The sequence below is a fragment of the Sus scrofa genome, chromosome 1 (genome assembly GCF_000003025.6).
Source record: "Sus scrofa isolate TJ Tabasco breed Duroc chromosome 1, Sscrofa11.1, whole genome shotgun sequence".
In the NCBI taxonomy this organism is placed as follows: Eukaryota; Metazoa; Chordata; class Mammalia; order Artiodactyla; family Suidae; genus Sus; species Sus scrofa.
The window spans coordinates 214,014,522-214,036,891 of NC_010443.5; positions in this window are offsets into that span (position 1 = coordinate 214,014,522).

Consider the following 22,370-nt stretch of genomic DNA (forward strand, 5'->3'; position numbering starts at 1 on the left):
ATCTATTTTACTTAGTCATATTTATGATTAAACTTCAGAAGTTAAGAGAATTTCAATAAAATACAATAGTTTAAAATTATAAATCTGAAAATTACCTCTCATTTTTTAAAAAGATTTTTCAAGTTATAAGGAAAGAAATATGGTAAGGAAACACGATGAATCTGAAATTGTAGATTTTATTATTATTTGCAAAAGAAAAGTGAAAACAATGTAAATGTCCAATAATAGGAAATGATTAAGGAAAAAAATGTATATATGTGAAATTGTATATATGTAAAATTTTATACACACACCCTCCATAATTCCATATATAATGCACTACCATTTAGTAATTAAGTGGTTAAATAGTTTATGGAAAAAAAATATGACATGAAAAATTGTTATAATACATTTTAAAAGGAGGTATAAAATTATGTTTACACATTAAAACAAAGAATTAAATGACTTGAAAGAAATGCAGCAATTATTAAATGATGACTGTGATAAAATTGTCTTGCACTTTGTACATCTTCTAAAATTTTTACCATAAGAATTTTTAAATAGCAAAGTAAGGGTGTTTAAAAATAAAGGAAAAGATGGAGTAATTTTTTAAAAATCAATTTAAAAAGGCAAGAATGGAAAGGAAAAAAAAAAGAACCTAGAAAAGAACCCAGAACAGGTAGGACAAATAAAAAGAAAATAATAATATGGTAGATTTAAAAAAAATTACATTAAATATTAATGGAGCATAACTGATTTAAAATATAATTTTCAGTCTAAATATTTAGTGCCTATAAAAATAAAAGACTGCTAAAAGTAAAAGAAGATCAATAAACATGCCATGCAATCACAGCCAAAAGAAAGCTGTGCTGAGTTTTATTAATTTCAGCCAAAGTATTACCAGATAATAAGAGAGTCAATTCCCACTGAGAAAAATTCAATGCATGGGAAGATGTAATAATTCTATGTTCATAAGCACTTTGTCATACAGCTTCAAAATAGAGACAACAAAAATAGGTTGAACCAAATAAAACTACATATATATCCACAACAGGGGAGATTTTAAACACTTTTCTCAATGAATTGTGGTTGCAACGGGCAAGGTGGAAAGGAGCAGGATAGATTGGGAGTTTAGGATTAGAGGATGTAAACCATTACATTTAGAGTGGATAAATGATAAGACCCTATTACTTAGCACAGAGAACTATATCCAATCTCTTGTGATAGACCATGATGAAAAATAATGTAAAAAAGAATATGTATGTATAACTGGGTCACTTTGGTGTACAGCAGAAATTGGCACAACATTGTAAGTCAGCTATAATTTAATACAAAAAAAAACCCACTTCTTTCAACAGTTGATAAAATTACTGTTTCAGGACAGATCCCAAAAATATTTATCAAGGATATAAAAGATATGAATAACCTGAGTAACAAAAGGCCTAAGTGACCTATGTACACCTCTAGTCAACAACTTAAGAATACATTCAATAAGAACTGCATTTTCAACAGCAAATGGAATGTTTTCAAGAGCACATGGAACATTTACCAAAATTGACTAGGGATTGGACCATAAAACAAGCCTCACAAATTTTGAATGTTTTAATTACACAGAGTATATTTTTTGACCATATTAGAGTTCAACTGGAAGCCAATACAAAGATATTTAGAAAATTCCTATATGTGTGCATGATAATCTTAAGAAATACTCTTCTAAATAGCTGATAGGTCAGATAAAAAAAAATCACAATGGAAGTAAGAAATTATAGCTATAAAATTATAAAATACTGCATATCAAAACTTGTAGGATAAAACTAAACTGTGTTTAAAGAGAAATTTATAGCCTTAGATGTGTATGTTAGGAAAAAAAAAAAAAGAAAGATTGAAAAACAATCATCCTGGTTTTCACAAATTAGAAAGTTAATTCTACCCAAGAAAGTAGAAGGAAGGAAATAATAAAGAAAAATAATTTAAAAATTTAAAATAAATATTCAATAGAGTATCAACAAATCTTAAAATTTGATTATTTGAAGGCAACACAATTGGTGAATCCTAGCAAATTGATTTAAATAAAAATGATGAACAAAAAATATTAGGAATCTGGAGTTCCCGTCGTGGTGCAGTGGTTAACGAATCCGACTAGGAACCATGAGGTTGCGGATTCGGTCCCTGCCCTTGCTCAGTGGGTTACTGATCCGGCGTTGCCGTGAACTGTGGTGTAGGTTGCAGACGCGGCTCGGATCCCACGTTGCTGTGGCTCTGGCGTAGGCCAGTGGCTACAGCTCCGATTCGACCCCTAGCCTGGGAACCTCCATGTGCCGCTCGAGCAGCCCAAGAAATAGAAAAAGACAAAAAAAAAAAAATATATTAGGAATCTTACAGGTGCATTAATACTTCAGAACTTACCAGCATTAACTACTATAATAACAAAGTGTCCATATTCACAATTTATAACCAACTCCTATATGTACAAAAAAAGGCAGCCAACCGAATAAAGATTAGGCATTAGGCTTGAATAGATGTGTCATACTATACCTATACTATAAAAATAGCTAAAGCCCAAAACAAATGAAAACATACTTAATTTAATATGATAGGGAAAATGCAAGTAGAAGCCACAAGGCAATAACAATACGCACTCACACAGAACAGCCAAAATTTAAAAAACTAACAATATCAAATGTTGGTAAGGATTCTTGAGGTCTGAGTGAATGGTACTTACACATACAAAGCTTCTATGAAACTGTGTGTCATTCTCTTTTATGAGCATACACTATGCTTGTTGGAAAGCAATTGTATTAACACTGTAGAATATGGTTAAACATTCTACAATGAAGTAGAATATATGCATATCCTATCCAGTAGTTTTACCATTCGTAATCAAATAACAAAGAGAAATGCATGCATATGTGAACAAGAGTCTAAGAACAGAATACGGTTCTATTCACTGCAACTTTAATCATATAGCCAAAAATTCTAAGTAACAGGGAGTTCTGGTTATGGCTCAGCAGGTTATGAACCCAACTCATATCCATGAGGATGCAGGTTTGATCCCTGGCCTTGCTCAGCGGGTTAAGGATCTGATCTGGCATTGCTCTGAGCTGTGGTGTAGGTTGCAGATGCGGCTGGGATCCCCTGTTGCTGTGGCTGAAGCTGTGGCTGTAGCTGTGGCTGTGGCATAAGCCAGGCGACTGTGGCTCTGATTTGACCCCTAGCTGGGGAACTTCCATATGCTGCACATGTGGCCTGAAAAAGAAAAAAAAAATATATATGCCATGCATAAAAAATACACACTAGATGATTCTCAAGTGGTTCCCTCTTAGGAGGAGAGAGATAATCAGTGATTAGAAGAGTAGAAAGCAAAGTTCTTGGGTACTGGCAATATTTTATTTCTTGACCAAGATGTGGTTCCATAGGTAATTGTTTCATTAATTTTATTTATTAAGTTTTATTAATGGCTTTTATGTATTCACATATATACACATATATAAAACAAACTGGTTTTCAAAATATGAATATTTTAGCAGTCCTTGTCAATGTACAGGATCCATTCTACTTTTAGACCATAGGAGATCCTGGGAATGACATGAAATTCCACACAGAGTGTCTAGATAAGGACCACTCACTCATAGCCTAGTGAGCTATTCAGTGTTTCTAAAATTTGGTATAGAAATAAATGCTGTTAAATTTTAGTGCAACCAAAATTATTTTGGTCTCCAGTTCTTATCATTTTTCTTACTTACCAGGACTGGAAATAAAAGGGCTAAATGGAAAGAGACATTTACTCTGGATTAGACTACTACAGCTAATAAAGTTTGGGGTTGAAATGCCTATAGGTTAGAAGGATTCAGGTGTGTCTCAACGTCCTTCATTGCACTGCAAGCTATCCAGCAAGTTCAAAGTGTGGATCATTGGCTACCAGGACAAAGAAGCCTGAGAATATAGATTAATCAGGGCTAGATTTATATTGTTTCTGGAAAATCAACTTAAAGCGCAGAGCCTATTGATAGGACAAAGTCATGTATTAGGAAGAAAAACAAAACCCTGGTATCAGGCTTTGATTCAAATCTGATCTTCATCATTTATTAGCTGAATTGGTCCTAACTAAGCTACTTAACTTTCTTAGCCTTGATTTTCTCACCTATAAGATGGAAATGAATTATCTACCCTCTGGGTTTATTATACAAATTAAAAATAATTCATATAGGAGTTCCCGTTGTGACTCATTGGTCAGCAAACCCAACAAGCACTCATGAGAATGGGAATTCGATCCCTGGCCTTGCTCAGTGAGTTGGGGATCCAGCATTGCCGTGAGCTGTGGTGCAGCCCAGCAGCTTCAGCTCCAATTGGACCCCTTGCCTGGGAACCTCCATATGCCATGCAGGTGTGGCCCTAAAAAAAAAAAGACAAAAAAATAATAACTCATATAATATGCATGATAGTTAAGATTCATGGAGGATTTATGCTCCTTGTAGATAAAACTCAGTATTTCCAATTTCTCATTAAAAAGGCACATATGTCTTAAAAATATTAAAGAGCAAAAACAATAGTCATCTATAAACATCTTATAATAAATTAATATGAATAGTTTGATTCTTTTTCCTGGCTATAAGACAATCTTTCAAAATATATAAGAAATAGCCATTTCTGCAAAGTCATTCAAGAACTGCACTACTGATTTCTCCTGTATTGGATGGCAAGTTAAGTACTGTGAAATAGACTTGGTTGCGCCATGTTGGTGTTTGGATTGTGCTTTGATTGCAGAGTGTTTTATAGTTATTAATTATTGTCCGCACAATATTGGGAAGTGGACCACTGTAACCTTCTCAGAGTACTAATTAGACCCTTGCACAGAAAGAACATATAACTTGCTGAAGGTCATTCACACTGAAGAAAGCACTTAAGTCTGCAGGAAAAAGATAGGACCCAGTTTGCTGAAATATAAAGTGCCACAAAATAGAAATCCAGAAGTCTAGTAACTAATCTGAGGTCTGCTACTCACTCTGTAATCTGGGTAATTCATGTAATTTCACTCAGCCTCATTTCCTCATATGAAAAACAATCAGAATGACTCAAAGACATTATTGAGATTGAGATTCTAGGATTACAGTAACCTAAAGTCTCTTGAATGGAAACATACATTGACAATTTTATCTGTAAAAATACATCCTGTCGGTTAGGAAAGTCAATAATCATCTGAAACATGTTGGACTCGGTTGCCAAAAAGGAACAAAATCCAAGGTTGAGTGGAAAAAGGCTAGAGGAAACCCCAGGGAACTACATTTAACCTTCAAAAGACAATTATGTGTAGGAGACATGAGATTTAGAGTAGGTCAACCAGGGTGTGAATCTAGCGGCATGACTTGAGCAATTAACTTTTCAAAGCCTGTTACCTCCCTTATAAAATAGGGATAGTACTTCTCTTAGGAAGTTCTTGTGAGGAGTAAAAGACATGGCATAGACAAAGGACAAAGTGAATAATAACTAAGTTATTATTTCTAGTAATGAAATGAAAACATAGAAGCGGTGAATTTCTGCTTGTCTATACCAATATGGTAATGTGTAGCATTGAAAATACTTTTCAATATATATTCAATAAGAACACATAATTCTTTTATTCCTGCCCCCCCCCATTTTTTTTTAGGGCTTCACCTGTGGCATATGGAACTTCACAGACTAGGGAACTGCCGGCCTGTGCCACAGAACAGCAATGCAAGATCTGAGCTGCATCTGCGACCTATACCACAGCTTACTGCAACTCAGGATCCTTAACACACTGAGCAAGGACAAGGATCAAACCCACGTCCACATGGATAGTAGTTAGGTTCATTACTGCTGAGCCAGTATGGGAACTCCTACCACCCCTCCCTTGGAAATGTTCTGAACTAAGAAAATGTTTTGAGCTAACTAATATCATCTTGGAATTCCAACTGGATACTCTACAAGATGCTATAAGTAAAGGACTTGTGATTATTGATAAAGTCACCTGCATGTCTTACTGGACTGTTTATTCCTCCACTCATACTTTCATTGATTCAGCTATTTGTCAAACACTTGTTCCTTTTCCTTAATACTGAGGGAGTAACTGACATTTGATAGACCCTGAAAACAACATAAGATTCCTATCATCAGGGTGCTTCTAGAATAAGAATGAAACTTTACATCAACAAATCACTGCAAGAGAGCAACATTAAGTAAGCTGATCTAGAATAACTCAATTCTACCCAGCAAAGGCAGCCTAGATACCTTGTTGTCTAAAAGGTACATTACATCTTGAAAGATGAGTAGGATTCAATCAGTTGGACTAGTTTGGAGAGTACATTAAGGGCAAAGAAAAGAGTGAGCTAAAGGTTAAAGATCAGCCCATTAAGCTAAGTAAAAGACAAGAAATTTGTCATGGGGGTTGCATGGTGACATGAAGTTCTAGCAATGATAGAGGGACATTGTGCTGAAGAGTTGGCTTTCATCATGAAACTAATCAGGTGCCATGGGAGGAATTCATGCACAAAAGTAGCATTATGAACAAATGGAAAGACCAAAAACCTCCCGCTCAGAACTGCTATAATCGCAAAACTATTATCTGCAAAGGAGAATGTTCAATCCATCACTCCCTCCACCAGGCTAACCTCTGCCTCATCATCTCTAAGCCACCGTAGGGGAGAAGGTGTTATCTTGATGTACCATGGTTGTACTAATAATTATGCCCAATAAACTTTTGTGACCTCACCCTCCATATTCTCTATGTCACATCATGTTCTATTTGTTCCCTACTTAAGGCTTCTGTCACACTAGATCCTATATTTGTTATCTTAGTTCCCTTACTACATAAAAAGTTCCTTTAAGGCCATAATTACCAGTGAGCACAACAACTGTGGCTTATGAGGCAAGAACTTAGGCTTCACCCACCATATACACATCTTTTTTGCTCCAAGGGGTGATTTGGTAAATGAATTTAAGGCTTCTCTTGGGGATACAGCCATCTACCTTCCTTCCTCTTTAAGCACACTTGATCATGCCAGCCTCAAGATGTACATGTGAACTAGCAGGAGGTAAAGGGGAAGGAGGATAAAAGGTATCACCAAAGCTTAAAAAGGGATTTAAAGTGTGCTGCTTTTAGTAAGTGGTACCCACACTCTCATTCCACTTTCATTCCCCATAGTGAAACCCATGGCTAGTTGAGGTCAGAGCACAATTCAGTCTTTCTGTTATCACGCTATCATTTTATACCATCCTTAACTTCTGCCCACATCTCACAGATCCAAATCCCTTTAGAATGCAGGGGTCCTCTATCCCCGGCTCATTTTTTAAAAAATCTAATCCCAGTAGAATGGGATATGAAAAATTTAAAAGCTCACTAGATAAGCATTCCATGAGGGATAGACATTTTAATCATCCAGATTATCTGCTGCAAAAATCACCCCAATATGTTTTTAAAACACAAAGAATTTAACAATAGATATCCATTTAAGTGGAGAATATTTATTAGACATTTTTGCTTGGCTGAGGATGAAAAGATGAGTTAAATGCAGCACTTGCCCTAAAAGAACTTTTCTCTATGTACTAGGGAATATTAAGATAATTAATACATGATTGAATGTGACAAGAACCTTAAAAAACATACAAGTATAATATGATATAGGACAGGAGATATATAGGGTGAGGTCAGAAAGGTTTATCTTTTAAAAAATTTATTGGTGTATAGTTGACTTACAATGTTGTATATATTTTGGGTGTACAGAAAAGTGAATTAGTTCTACAAATATATATCCATTCCTTTTCAGATTTTTCCCCATGTAGGCTATTACACAGTACTAAGTAATTTCCCTGTGACTTATCACTTATGTATATAGTGGTGTGTATATGTTAGTCCCAAGCTCATAATTTATCCTTCCCCCCAACATTTCCCCTTTGGTAACTAACTATAAGTTTGGTTTCAATAACTTTGAGTCTGTTTCTGTTTTATTAATAAGTTCTTTTGTATATTTTATTAGATTCCACATATTAGTGATATCATATGATATTTGTCTGTCTTTGTCTAACTCACTTCACTTGGTGTGATAATTTCTAGGTCTATCCATGTTGCTACAGATGGCAAGATTTCATTCTTTTTATGGCCAAGTAATATTCCCTTGTATATATGTACCACATCTTCTTTATCCATTCCTCTGTCAATGGACATTTAGATTGCTTCCATGTCTTGGCTATCGTGAATACTGCTGCTTTGAACCTTGGGTTGCTTGTACCTTTTTTTTTTAAATATAAAATTTCCTTTTATTCAATATTTTCTATTTTTGACCTTTGGTGAAAGATCTATTTGTTTTTTCCACTGTACAGCATGGGGACCAAGTTACACACACACACACACACACACACACATATATATACATAATTTTTCCTCCCACTGTCATGTTGCGATATAAGTATCTAGACATAGTTCTCAGTGCTACACAGCAGGATCTCATTGTAAATCCATTCCAAGAACAATAGTTTGCATCCATTAACCCCAAGCTCCTGATCCCTCCCACTTCCTCCCTCTCCCCCCAGGCAACTACAAGTCTATTCTCTAAGTCCATGATCTTCTTTTCTGTGGAAAGGTTCATTTGTGCTGTACACTAGAGTCCAGTTAGAAGTGATATCATGTGGTATTTGTTGTTCTCTTTCTGACTTATTTCACTCAGTATGAGAGTCTCTAGTTCCATCCATGTTGCTGCAGATGGCATTATGTCATTATTTTTTATGGCTGAGTAGTATCCCATTGTGTATATAAACCAAATCTTCCTAATCCAATCATCTGTCATGGAAATTTGGGTTGTTTCCATGTCTTGGCTATTGTGAATAGAGCTGCAATGAACATGAGGGGCATGTATCTTTCTTGAGAAGTTTTGTCTGGATATATGCCCAAGAGTGGGATTGCTGGGTCATATGGTAGTTCTATGTACAGATTTCTACAGTATCTCCAAACTATTCTCCATAGTGGCTGTACCAGCTTACATTCCCACCAACAGTGCGGGAGGGTTCCCTTTTCTCCACAAATCCTCTAGCACTTATTTGTGGACTTATTAATGACGGCCGTTCTGACTGGTATGAGGTGGTATCTCATGGTAGTTGTGATTTGAATTTCTCTAATAAACAGGGATGTTGAGCATTTTTTCATGTGCTTGTTGGCCATCTCTATATCTTCCTTGGAAAAATGTCTATTCAGGTCTTTTGCCCATTTTCCCATTGGGTTGTTGGTTTTTTTGCTGTTGTATAAGTTGCTTGTATATTCTAGAGGTTGAGCCCTTGACAGTTGCATCATTTGAAACTATTATCTCCCATTCTGTAAGTTGTCTTTTTGGTTTCCTTTGCTGTGCAAAAGCTTGGCAGTTTGGTTAGGTCCCATTGGTTTATTTTTGCTTTTATTTCTGTTGCTTTGGGATACTGACCTGAGAAAATATTCATAAGGTTGATGTCAGAGAATGTTTTGCCTGTGTTTTCTTCCAGGAGTTTGATGGTGTATTGTCTTATATTTAAGTCTTTCAGCCATTTTGAGTTTATTTTCATGCATGGTGTGAGAGTGTGTTCTAGTTTCATTGATTTACATGCAGCTGTCCTGTTTTCCCAGCAATGAATAGACTTTATTTTTACCATTTTATGTTCTTGCCTCCTTTGTCAAAGATTAGTTGACCATAGGTGTCTGGGTTTATTTCTGGGTTCTCTATTCTGTTCCATTGGTCTGTCTGTCTGTTTTGGTACTAGTACCACACTGTTTTGATGACTGTTGCTTTGTAATATTGCTTGAAGACTGGGAGTTATGCCTCCTGCTTGATTTTTGTTCCTCCGGATTAGTTTGGCAATTCTGGGTCTTTTGTGGTTTCATATAAATGTTTGGATTGTTTGTTCTAGTTCTGTGAAAAATATCATGGGTAATTTTATAGGGATTGCCTTGAATCTGTAGATTGCTTTGGATAGTATGGCCATTTTTACAATATTAATTTTTCCAATCCAGGAATATGGAATATCTTTCCATTTCTTTACATCTTCTTTAATTTCCTTGATTCATGTTTTACAGTTCTCAGCATATAAGTCCCTTACCTCCTTGGTCAGGTGTATTCCCAGGTATTTGAAGTTTTGTATTCCTTTTAAAGGGGGTGCAATTTTAAAAGGTATTGTATTTTTGTATTCCTTTTCTAATATTTCATTTTTAGTGTACAGACATACAACTGATTTCTGAATGTTAATCTTGTATCCTGCTACTTTGCTGAATTTGTTAATCAGTTCAAGTAGTTTTTGGGTTGAGTCCTTAGGGTTTTCTATGTATCATATCATATCGTCTACATACAGTGACAGCTTTATCTCTTGTCTTCCTATTTGGATGCCTTTTATCTCTTTTATTTTTCTAATTGCTATGGCTAGGACTTCCAAAACTATGTTGAATATCAGTGGTGAGAGTGGGCATCCTTGTCTTGTTCCAGATTTTAGTAGGAAGGCTTTCAGTTTTTCTCCATTGAGTATTATATTTGCTGTGGGTTTGTTACAAATTGCTTTGATTACGTTAAGGAATATTCCCTCTATACCTGCTTTGGTGAGAGTTTTGATCATGAATGGATGTTGGACTTTGTCAATGCTTTTTCTGCATCTATTAAGATGATCATATGGTTTTTGACTTTTCTTTTGTTAATGTGGTGTATGATGTTGATTGATTCCTGTGTGTTGAATCATCCTTGTGAACCTGGGATGAATCCCACCTGGTCATGGTGTACAATCTTTTTGATATGGATTAGGTTAGCTAAAATTTTGTTGAGAATTTTTGCATCTATATTCATCAAAGATATTGGCTGATAGTTTTCTTTTTTGGTGGTATCTTTGTCTGGTTTTGGAACTAGGGTGATGATGGTGTCATAGGATGTCTTTGGGAGTGTTCTTTCTTCTTCAAAGTTTTGAAAAAATTTAAGGAGGATAGGTATAAGTTCCTCTTTGAATGTTTGGTAGAATTCACCTGTGAAGCCATCTGGTCCTGGGCTTTTATTTGTAGGGAGTGTTTTTATGACGTATTCAAATTCATTTCTAGTAATCAGTCTGTTGAGTTGGTCTGTTTCTTCTTCAGTTTTGGTAGGCTGTAAGGTTCTAGATAGTTGTCCATTTCTTCCAGATTTTCAAATTTGTTGGCATATAATTGTTCATAGTATTCTCTTATGGCTTTTTGTATTTCTGTAGTATCTGTTGTGATTTCTCCTTTTAGAATTGGCTGGATTCTCACTCAGATTTGGTTTGATGTCATTAATGATGTTATTGCATACAAAGGAAGGGGGTGAGATAAGGTTTATTACTGATGTAACTGAGGTATCTGGGAAGGCAAGGCATTCCTCTCATGTAGATCTGAAATGGTTTGAGGAACAATGGAAAGAGACAGGCCTGGGTTTATTATGATTAGGAGGCAGGGCAGGGTGAGGTTCCCATATGGCAGAGGCCTTGTGTTTTGACTCTCCTGATGGCACTAAAAGAAGGACTTCTTATCTATTTGTCCAGATATAAGGCACAAGAGGTAGAAGGAGGTGGGGTTTAAAAGCCACTAGAAGTTAAATATGAAACAATGGAATCAAACTCCTCATTACAATCCACTACAGTGGAAACATGCTGCCCTTGCTTTGGTTAACTCAACTTTGAACCTCTTCCTAGGTTTGGCAAATTCACCATCCTGTGAAACTTGTACAGAAATGAGACTTACCTTCTAGCCTTCAGGAGTTAAAAACCCCAGACATTGGCCTTCTCTGAAGCCTAGAAGCTTGACTGTAGGTATATAACCCAAACCAATTCAAGTAGGAAACAAGGTTCATTCAAAGGTCATGGTTAATACCCAGTGCTGACAAGAGCAGAAACACCAGTAGAGGAAACTTGCTATAGTGATTACTGTGCCCTACCAAATTCTTAAAAAGCTGTGACTTTGGCTATAGTCCTGGCAACCTGCCTCCTTTGATTCTTCCCTATTTATAAATTTGGTTCTCCAGGCCTTTCATCTCTCTGTGAACCAGAAAGCATCTCCCCACAAATTCTTTTCTGCTTAACTATCCAAAATCAATTTCTGTTGTTTGTAATGAATAATCCTGACTAGTTACAACATACACACACACCCACACACACACACAGGCACTTGCACATTCACATGCAGGCACATACACACACTGAGTAGGGATGCTACATATATAGAGACACAAAGGTAGAGCGAAGAAATAAATAGCTTAACTTTGGCTTTTCAACAAGTCTCTGGTATGTTGCTCCATAATTAGAGTGGCTGTATCCTAGAGATATTCTCTAAAAAGGAAATACAGAAATGGGAAATTATAAGCCCCCAATTTTAGATTCATCAATTTAAAAAAAACATTTTATATTAAAACTATTGATCACAAGATATAACTGTAGTTAGTAAGAAATCCTTAGAGTATAAGAAGATGGATGGCACAAGTACCTTTGAAAATGCAAAGTGCTGGGTGTGTGAATATCTTAATAAAAGGACATATAAGCATCACATATTTCAACAATATAAGATTGAGTTTATATGCCAAGAATGACCATAACCTCTTCTGTGATATCCTCTTATTTAGGTACATATATTATTACTATTTCTTATAGAATATAATCCTTAACCTTGAAGCTACAATTGCTGCCAAAATATTTTATATATTTGTTATTGGATATTGTATTTACTATCTGTATGATGTTAGAGGAAAATTTGTTAGACTATGTTTGTTGTAGCAAATTGAACTTAACCTTTGAACTTGAAATGTACACATCGGTTCTGTGATGATTTTCTCATTGTAAATGATTGTGCTAACTTCATGTTCTACATGAATATAAATGCCTTAAAGTTACTCCCTAGTCAAAGAGCCTCAGCTTAATCTTTCATGCAGTTTCTGAAAACTAAGCTTGGAGTTGTAACACACCTATGTGTAAAAGCAATGAGAAGTTTCTTTCAGCTACAGAAGAAAATAGAAGTCATTGTCTTCTAATTATAAATAGTGAAAAGTTAAACATACCCATGCATATAGATATAACTATAATGGATGCATTGAAAATGGATACCAATACTTCTGAAAGCTTGAATATTTCTATTATTCTATAGACAAGAGCAAAATCCACCTTGGGAGGCAGATGGTTTTCGAACTGGTACTGTGTTGGGCTGTCAGGCTATCAGATGTGAAGCCAAGCTCCTATGCTGGCATGTGTTTTAAGTGTAATCATATGAAAGCCTATCTTAGATATGAAAAGAGTTGTCACCTCTATAAATTACTGTGTTGCTTGAAAGCCATCGCCTACTGGAGACAAGATAGGCTGGTTTCCCCCCTTAGAAACTGGTTACTTGCTCACTTGGGCACATCCTTGGACCACCTTTCCCAAGTTTCCTTGCAGATAGGCATGGCCATGTGACTGAGCTCTAGCCAATAGAGAAAATGAAAGAAAGTAATGTTCTGGGCCTGAAGCCTGGAAGAACTCCCAAATCTGACTCTCTCTGCTTCTCCCCTTTCCTCTGGCTAAATGCAGATAAGTACAGTATCCTTGGAAGCCATAAAACGAAGAGGATAGAAACTTAAGGTAAAAGACTCTGAATCTCTGAATTACTGCTTGAAGAAGATCCATTCTCAATTGCAAAAATCCACTCTGAATTTTATGAGAATGGGATATATAAATGCCTATCATGTTTGAGTCATTACATATTTCTGGCTCAGCTGGTAAGTTAGGCTGGGCTCTGCAATTTAGGATATAGTGGAGCCTAGGGAGAGATGTGGCTGCTGGAGTATCTGGGTGGAGGAACAGTGATACGAAGTCTCCAGTTAAAAAAAAAAAAAAAAAAAAAAAAAGGTCTTTTTTCTTTGTGATTTTGTATTGTTACATATTAGCACTTGATCATAGACATAATTTGGGGGAAATGAGGGAAGAAACTTCCCACTCTGTCTCAGAATTTGGGGGTAGATGGAAGAAATTACCTCAGGACAATGGTAGCAGTCTGCAAAGATTTAAAAAAAAAATTTTTTTGACAAATGGAAGACTTCTCTGAAAAATGCTCATAAACCCTTAGCGATGGAAATGATAAAAGCTGTAGCCATGTGACTTGGGTCCTCTCTTATTTCTGTATTAAAAGAAAGGTGGCTTCTGAAAGCAGGAGAATTAGGATCTCCGACTTATATAGTTGTATATTTGGGGCAAAATATATTTCAAAGTATGCACCACCATGCTAATGTAGCCGGCCTCACCCTAGCTAGTTTCAAACCCCTGCCTACTGGACAGATGAATCAAAGGCCATCTTTGCATCTTTTCAGTAGAGACAGTGCCCACAGAGAAGCCACATTCTCAGATTCTAGTTCTAAAGGCATCAACATGGTGTGAATCAGAGATATCCACAGGGAAACTATTTTCTTTCTGCCCCAGTGATCTAATGAAGCCTCTGAAGTGCAGAGTTAGAAATGCATAGGGTACAAGAAGCAAGAAAGAAGCCATAGAGGAGTATGTCTTGTCCACCACCCCTTTCCTGTACAAATAGAGAGGGTAGAGAATAAAAGTAGAGGATATCTCAGAAGTTTGGGTACTTCTAGTGTAGGGAGATTGATGTCCTGCTTCCTTTATGGAATATTTCAAATTTTGACATTTCTCTTGGTTTTTTGTGTGTTTGTTTACTTATTCTTTTAAGAGCTGAAGTTGGCAAGTATTTCTCACACCACTGCCCAAGTGATGATAGAGGTCAATAGAGATGAGGTGGTGACAAGGCAAATCTTGGCATCAGAGGGGCCTGATATCACCATCTCGTATTTCCTTCCTAATAATGACAGACACAGAGAAGGCCATTTGTATCCAGGAGCAGAGGACTTTATCCAGAGAGAGCTTCAGCCAGGAAGGGAAGATTCCACATAAGAATGCATGAATAGACCACCCAAACTGGGGATTGAAGGAAAGCTGAAATTTACTAAAGATTGCCAGTGTCAGAGAACTGAGTGTGTACTAAACAAACATCTGCAACTGTCCAGTTGACTGCCTTCTGCAGAAAGTACTGGGCATTCATGGAGGGAAAACACATGCTGGACAGAACATCATCCATGAATGAGATGAGACAGAACAAGAAATAGACCCTTCCTCCTCCAGCACAATTATTGGGCTGTTAGCAAAACCCTTTAAGAATCTCATTGGGCCTAGGTATGTATCCCAAAACTTATACATGAATGTCCATAGCAGCATTATCCATAGTACCCAAAAGTGTAAACAACCCACATACCCATCAATTGATGAACAAAGAAGCCAGATACAATGGAATATTATTTGGCAATAAAAAGAAATAAAGTATGGATTGATGTTACCGTATGAATTAATATTTAAGACATTATGCTAATTGGAAGAAACTGACACAAAAGTCTACATTCTGTATATTTACATTTATATGAAATACACAGAAGAGGTAAATACATAGAAATAAAAAGTAGATTCATGGTTGCCAGGAACTCGGTATTGGGGAGAATAGGAAGTGAAAGTGATTGCAAATGGTATGAGGTTTCTTTTTAGAGTGATGAGGATGTTCTAAAATGATTGTGGTAATGATGGTTGCACAGCTCTGTGAACCTTATAAACATCATTTTATTTTATTTTATTTTATTTTATTTTATTATTTGTCTTTCTGCCTTTTCTAGGGCCGCTCCCCCAGCATATGGAGGTTCCCAGGCTAGGGGTCTAATCAGAGCTGTAGCCACCAGCCTATGCCAGAGCCACAGCAATGTGGGATCCGAACCGCGTCTGCGACCTACACCACAGCTCACAGCAACACTGGATCCTTAACCACTGAGCGAGGCCAGGGATCAAACCTGCAACCTCATGGTTCCTAGTCAGATTCATTAACCACTGTGCCACATAGGAACTCCTATAAACATCATTTTACTATTCACTTTAAATGGATAAATTATATGGGATGTTATACTGAGTTAACATCCCAATGTTACTGTTATTAAAAATAGAATCTTATTGGGGGTTAGAGGGGACTATGGGGAAGAAGATGTGAGGGGCTGATGAGAATGCTCATAAACTGGAAATAACTAAGTTATTATTGAATCAGCTGAAAAAACACAGGAACCTGATTTACTACTTTCTACTATTTTCAGCAATGGAGATTTGTCAGTTATTGGTTCTTTTGGAAAGTCAAATTTTTGATATTCCTTTCCTCCCATTATTTTCCTCCCTTCCTTCAAGTTTCCCAATAAGAGAGACCATCCAAGACCTGCAGTCTAACAGTTCGAGCCTACATAATCTCTCTCCCCTCTTGTCTTCTCTACCAGATGACTTTCAACTTGTCAAATTCCTTGCCATCTTCTTTGTGGCTTCACACACAAGAACACTGCTGGTGATCACACACATTCTCCATTTAAACTGGAGAAGCCACAAAAGCTCTACTTGAATGGATTTCCCTGGTTAGCAATCCCATAAGTGGAAAACATGCCCTTCCTCCACTCAGGTCCAACTCTTACTACACAATCCTGAGATGCTGCTGCTCAGGGACGAAAATGGCAGTACCAAAAGGAGCACTCAAAATTCTCAGGTGTGAACTGCCAGTACTTTGGAGACCTTAGGAATAGGCCTGCACAATAGTGCTGAGGTAAAGGAGGGAAGGGGCTCCCTCTTCGAAGGCCCTCATCCAAAGAGATGACAAGGAAAGGTGCAGAGGGAATGTCATTTCTGAAAAGAACATGGCAGACAAGGAGCAGAGGCTCTAACCAAGGAAAGACCCTTTGTCCTCAACAACAATCCCTTCTGTCCCCTTAAAGTTCATCTCTGATGTCACTGTGAAGTCTTCCTGAGTCTTCTCCTTAAATATACCCTAGTCAGAATTCATATCTGCAGGCATCTTAGAACATCCAACATGTTAATGGGTTACCCCTTAACATCTTAAAATGCTGAGACACCTACAATGTATTGAAAACCTTAGTGGGAGAGGGTAGAGAGAGTAAGTATGGGTTTTTTTTTTCTTTGCTTTTTTTTTTTTTTTTTTTTTTTTTTTTTGCTTTTTGTCTTTTCAGGGCTGTACCCACAGAATATGGAGGTTCCCAGGCTAGGGGTCTAATCAGAGCTGTAGCCGCTGGCCTACGCCACAGCCATAGCATCAAGGGATCTGAGTCGTGTCTGCGACCTACACCACAGCTCACGGCAATGCCAGATCCCTAACCCACTGAGCGAGGCCAGGGATTGAACCCGCAAACTTCATGGTTCCTAGTTGGATTTGTTTCCGCTGCAACATGACGGGAACTCCAGTATGTATTTTTTCTTAATCCCAAACTTTTTTGACCTGAGAACCCATGTTTTCCCAGAACTGAAATTAACTTCATATAGAGTCTAGTGCGCCATGGCATGAAGCTTGGAAAGTATTGATAAATATCAAACTCCTAAGGGAAAGAATAAGTCCAAAAGTTTGATTGCATCATTCCCCAAAGAATGTCTCTTGGAATTTTATTCATGCATAGTATTCTTCTGCAAAAGGATTCCATGATTAAATAGGTTTTGGGAAAACTGCCCTTGCTAAAAACTGTTTGGGTTTTTGTCCCCCTTAATACATATAGATTAATTTCTACCACTTTATCTTTGCCTCCAGGTATTACTTCATCTAAGGAAAAGGATTTTAATATTTGCTTGAGTTAAATAACCACATATATTTGAGAATGTAACAAACAATTTCCATCTAAGCTACATCACCAAGTCAGATAGCAAGGCTCCCCCCGATCCCCTTTTTTTATCAAAATGACTTAGGTTTCTTCTAGTTACAGGTGAAGTTTTATATATGATTCATCTCTGCAGCTCCTCTCCTGCAATAACATCTTCAGCATAGAAGATACTCAAGACATTTTTTAAAATAAAAGAACAAAAGATAACACGGAGCCATAGCTGAAAACAGAATATAATCCTAGATGGAAGAGAGGTTTATCTTTATATTTTTTTTCTGATAATCCATAGTAGTCATCAGAACTCTGCCATTCATGACTGGATCCAAGCCCTTTTAAGAGCCACAATATGGTCTGCCACATCCTCCAAGGTATGCATTCTGCATACACCTGGAGAAAAAGAGCAAAACCCTTTGACTGAAATTACATGATGTCCAGAGGCTAAAATCAAGCTTCTGGGATGTTGTCCAAGTAAGGCCCAGCATGCAGGGTTTTTGCCTTGAGGACTGGCAGCAATATCTCCTTCGTGGAGGTAATTGATCCTTCGCCTAGTGAGCAGATGTTACTGGAAGGATGATGTTTGTAGCAAAGGATTGCCCCAGGCATTTGATAGCTTCCATAGTGGTTTTGACAGGAAGCTAAAGAAGCCAGCACTAGTGGCCAACCATTATCTGCTTGTCTGAATCATCCTTGTGCTAAGAAAGCTACTGACTTCACATACAAACTTCTAAAAGTAAAACTCTATCAACTTTCTTCCATGTAATTTTGTCATCCCACTGTTTAAATATGGCTATGAAAGAAGAACAGTTTGCCAGATTGGTGGGTATCTTGCCCAGGAGTCAGAATTATCTCCGTGTGCCATGATCCTTGCTATTTCTAGCTATCAAGTTTTTTTGAAGAGAGAGAAGGCAAAGTTGATCAATTCATTCACAAATGCACTTCATTTGTTTATTCACCAACACTTATTGAATGTCTACTATGTCCAAGAACTGCTAAGTTGATTCCTTACTTTAAATCTGACTGATTCACACAAACTTTATACCCATAGCAAGCCTCCACCTTGCTTGCATTTCACCTCTGGAAGCTATATACCTTCAGCCAATCACTTTCTCTGCTATTCCTTGTTCTTTACCTTTCTAGTTTCTTTTCCCTACTTTAATTGAATATTTCAGCTTTTACTCTCCTTCTGTCTAGCTGGTTTGCATATCAGAAGTCTTCTTTAGAGAAAGAGAACCAAGAGGAGATAAATATGAAGAAGATTTATTTTAAGGAATGGGCTCAAATGATTGTGGGGGCTGACAAGTCTGAAGTCTGACTAGCAGGCTGGGAACTCAGGCAAGATTTGATGTTATAGTGTTGATTTCAAAATCTGTAGGACAGGCCAGCAGACTGGAAAGTCAGGCAGGAGTAGACATTGCAGTCTTAATCTGAAAGACATAGGACAGACCAGTGATCTGGAAATTCAGACAGATTTCCATGTTACTGTCTTGGGCAGAGCTCCTTCTTCTCTAGAAAATATGTTCACGCTCTTGAGGCTTTCAACTGATTGCATGAAACCCACAGACATAATCAAGGTCAATCTCCTTTACTTAGTGTCAACTGATTGCAGATATTAATCACAACTATAAAATGCCTTCACAAAAAGATCTTGACGAAAAGTTAACCAAACTGAGTAACATAGCCTTGCCAAGTTAACACATAAAACCCAACACAGTTTGATACCCTGGATTTTTTCTTATTTTCCCTTGGTGATAATGTAGAACTTGACTTTCAGTTCCTACATATCAATTCCACATCTTTGAGTTACCAACTATATTAGATTTCAGGGATTGGGAGAGAATCTGAAAATGGCAATGCGTACATGGAAGATATTTGGACCCAACTCTCAATGAACTTCTGCTGCATATAAACACTACTTAAGATAACTTTAATTATGTCTAAGTCTCTATAGTGGGTAAGTATGTATGAAATGTTAGAATGGCATAGTGGAATGAGGGATTAGTTTCATCTATTAGAGGGAATATAAAAGGAAGGGGATTCACAAAGTTGAAATGCCATATCTTGAGGATGAATACAACAATTTTGGGTGGAGAAATGGCAAGAAAATGTTCTGAGCAGAGGAAACTGAAGGAATTAAGGATTTAGTGGAATACAATGAAGTCCAGGTGTTGCTTATTTGTAGAGAGGGGGAGAAAGTAAAATGGTCAGAGAAAGGTAGGAAAAGGAGTTTGGGAACAGACTGGGAAGGACTTTAGATGTCTTAATTAGTGGTCATCACTTTACCCTATAGACTTAAAAAACATAAAAATTTCACATAAGATACAGATAGATTGGGAAAATTTGGGATGACAGTCTCAGAAAGATGATGTGGCAGAGAGTAAAGAGGAAGCCTTGCCAGAAGGCTACCCTGTATAATTTTTCTGGGCTGAACTTCATCACCACATTGTCATAATCAGACATTTCTATTGATGAGGACCTTCTCATGAGAGCAAGGTTCTCCTTCAGCAGGAGGCCAGAGGCAGCTCACCCAATTTGTAGCTTGTCATCTGTTAGGATTTGAAGCTTCACCTGATCCACAGCTTCATTAACGTTATGTGAAAATGCCTTGGGGATTCTTAGTGTTCAGTGTAACCCTTGTGACTGCTCAAGAGGTGAGCCTGAGTTTGTAAGCTGCCCCTGGCTCAACCACCTCCTGTGAAAGCATGAGCTAATCAACTCAGTTTATAGAAAGAAGAAGTGATTTTTCCCTTTCAATTAAAAAAAGAAAAAAGAAGAAGAAGGGCATTTCACCATCTGACTTGGTGCTGATGTAGCATGTGGAAATTAATTGAAATTTTCTCATATATATATATATATGTTTATATAACTCAGGAAAATATCAAAACCCTTTTCCTGAGATGAAGTAATGGCTGGAGGCTAGAAGCAAGGCTAATACCAAGTGAGGTTTTATGTTGCCTACTTAAGGTGTCACCACAGAGCATGTCCTAAAATGTGAGCTTTAGGAAACTGGCCCTGGGGGCCAAGTATGTCTGGAACAGCGATCTGGGGAAAGGAGGGGGTCACTTTTGATTATCCTGCTCCCCAGTTCTGAGAGTCCAGAGTGTGGACTAGATAACTTGTTCATAAACTGAACCTAAGAATAAAAGATTGAGTCATTGAGATGCTGCAAGATATTAGCATCATTTCTCAAATTTCTTAAAGACCTTAGAGTGGAGCTATCATCTTTATGCTCCCACCCAACATGGAATCTCTTTCCTTCCACCTCTTTCTCCACTTGCTTTGAGCAGTAAAAAATAAAGAAATTTTAAAACATAAATATGCATACTTCCCAATCTACAACACACTGTGTGGTCACCACACTGTTCATAAGGTATACAATTCAACTGGAAACCCCACATCTTTTCTTTTCTTTTTCTTTTTTTGGTCTTTTTGCCATTTCTTGGGCTGCTCTCACGGTATATGGAGGTTCCCAGGCTAGGGGTCTAATCGGAGCTGTAGCCACCAGCCTATGCCAGAACCACAGCAACTCGGGATCCGAGCAGCGTCTGCAACCTACACCACAGTTCACAGCAACACCAGATCCTTAACCCACTGAGCAAGGCCAGGGAATCGAACTCGCAACCTCATGGTTCCTAGTCGGATTCGTTAACCATTGTGCCATGCCGGGAACTCCAGAAACCCCCATCTTTAAATGGAGTTCAAAATGGTGAATAATGGAAGAATAAAGATGTGCTCTAAGTCTTCTGACAGTCAAGTCCACTTATTACCATGTAATTTCCCCACCCTTAGAAGGGTAACATTCTAAGAGAAAAGGGAATAGTTGTAATTCCTCCAAATTTCAGTACTTTTTTAAATTCCCCAGGCAATATGGTAAGTGCTATGATACTTTAAGAAGATGAGGAGGAAACAGTGTGAGACCAAGACCATGTGATTCATAGAAAAGGAAACATTCTTTGATGTACTTAATTTCCTAACAAACAATAGCATGGAGAGCTCCTAGCCCTGTCACTTCCATTTTCCCTAATATTAGAACTCTGCTAAGCTTCCGCCCACCTTCTTTCTGTGAAACAGTCTCACAAGGGACTTTATGAATGCTGTTTGCCCAGAGGGCATGGTTCACGTTGGAAAAAAGTACCATTTACCTCAGTATTTCCAAAAGATTTAGTTGGTCCTCTTTGCTCCATTTTGCACTCAAAATTTAGAGAAATAAAAGTTTACTAATACCTTACTGAGTAATCCTGAGAGATTATTTCAAATGAGTCAATTAGATACAAACAAGGTTTCTTTTCTAAAAATTACTTTTAGTTGTAATTGTTTGCTGAACAAACTTCATCTCTACCAGGTACCTACCTATCTGGGTGTAGTTTTTCCCCAGAAGGCATCATGTAAAACAATCTTCTGGGAAATTACAGTGTATCAGAAATACAGGTAACTCTTCCCTGTTCATAGCTATATCAGATAATTACACTGGGCTGGTCAATGAAGCATACCTTTGGATATACACACCATGCTTAATACCATCTCACATTGACTCTGGCCTTGGCCATGTGACTTGCCACAGCCAATCGGGCAACAGTAAATATAAGGGTTGACAGTGCTTGCTCATTGGGGTTTAACCTCTTGGAACATCACTGTTGCCACATGAAGAAACTTGGTCTAGCCTCCTTAAAGATGAAATATCACATAAAGATAAAAGCCCAACATTAATTTGTTTTCTCAGAGAAGTAT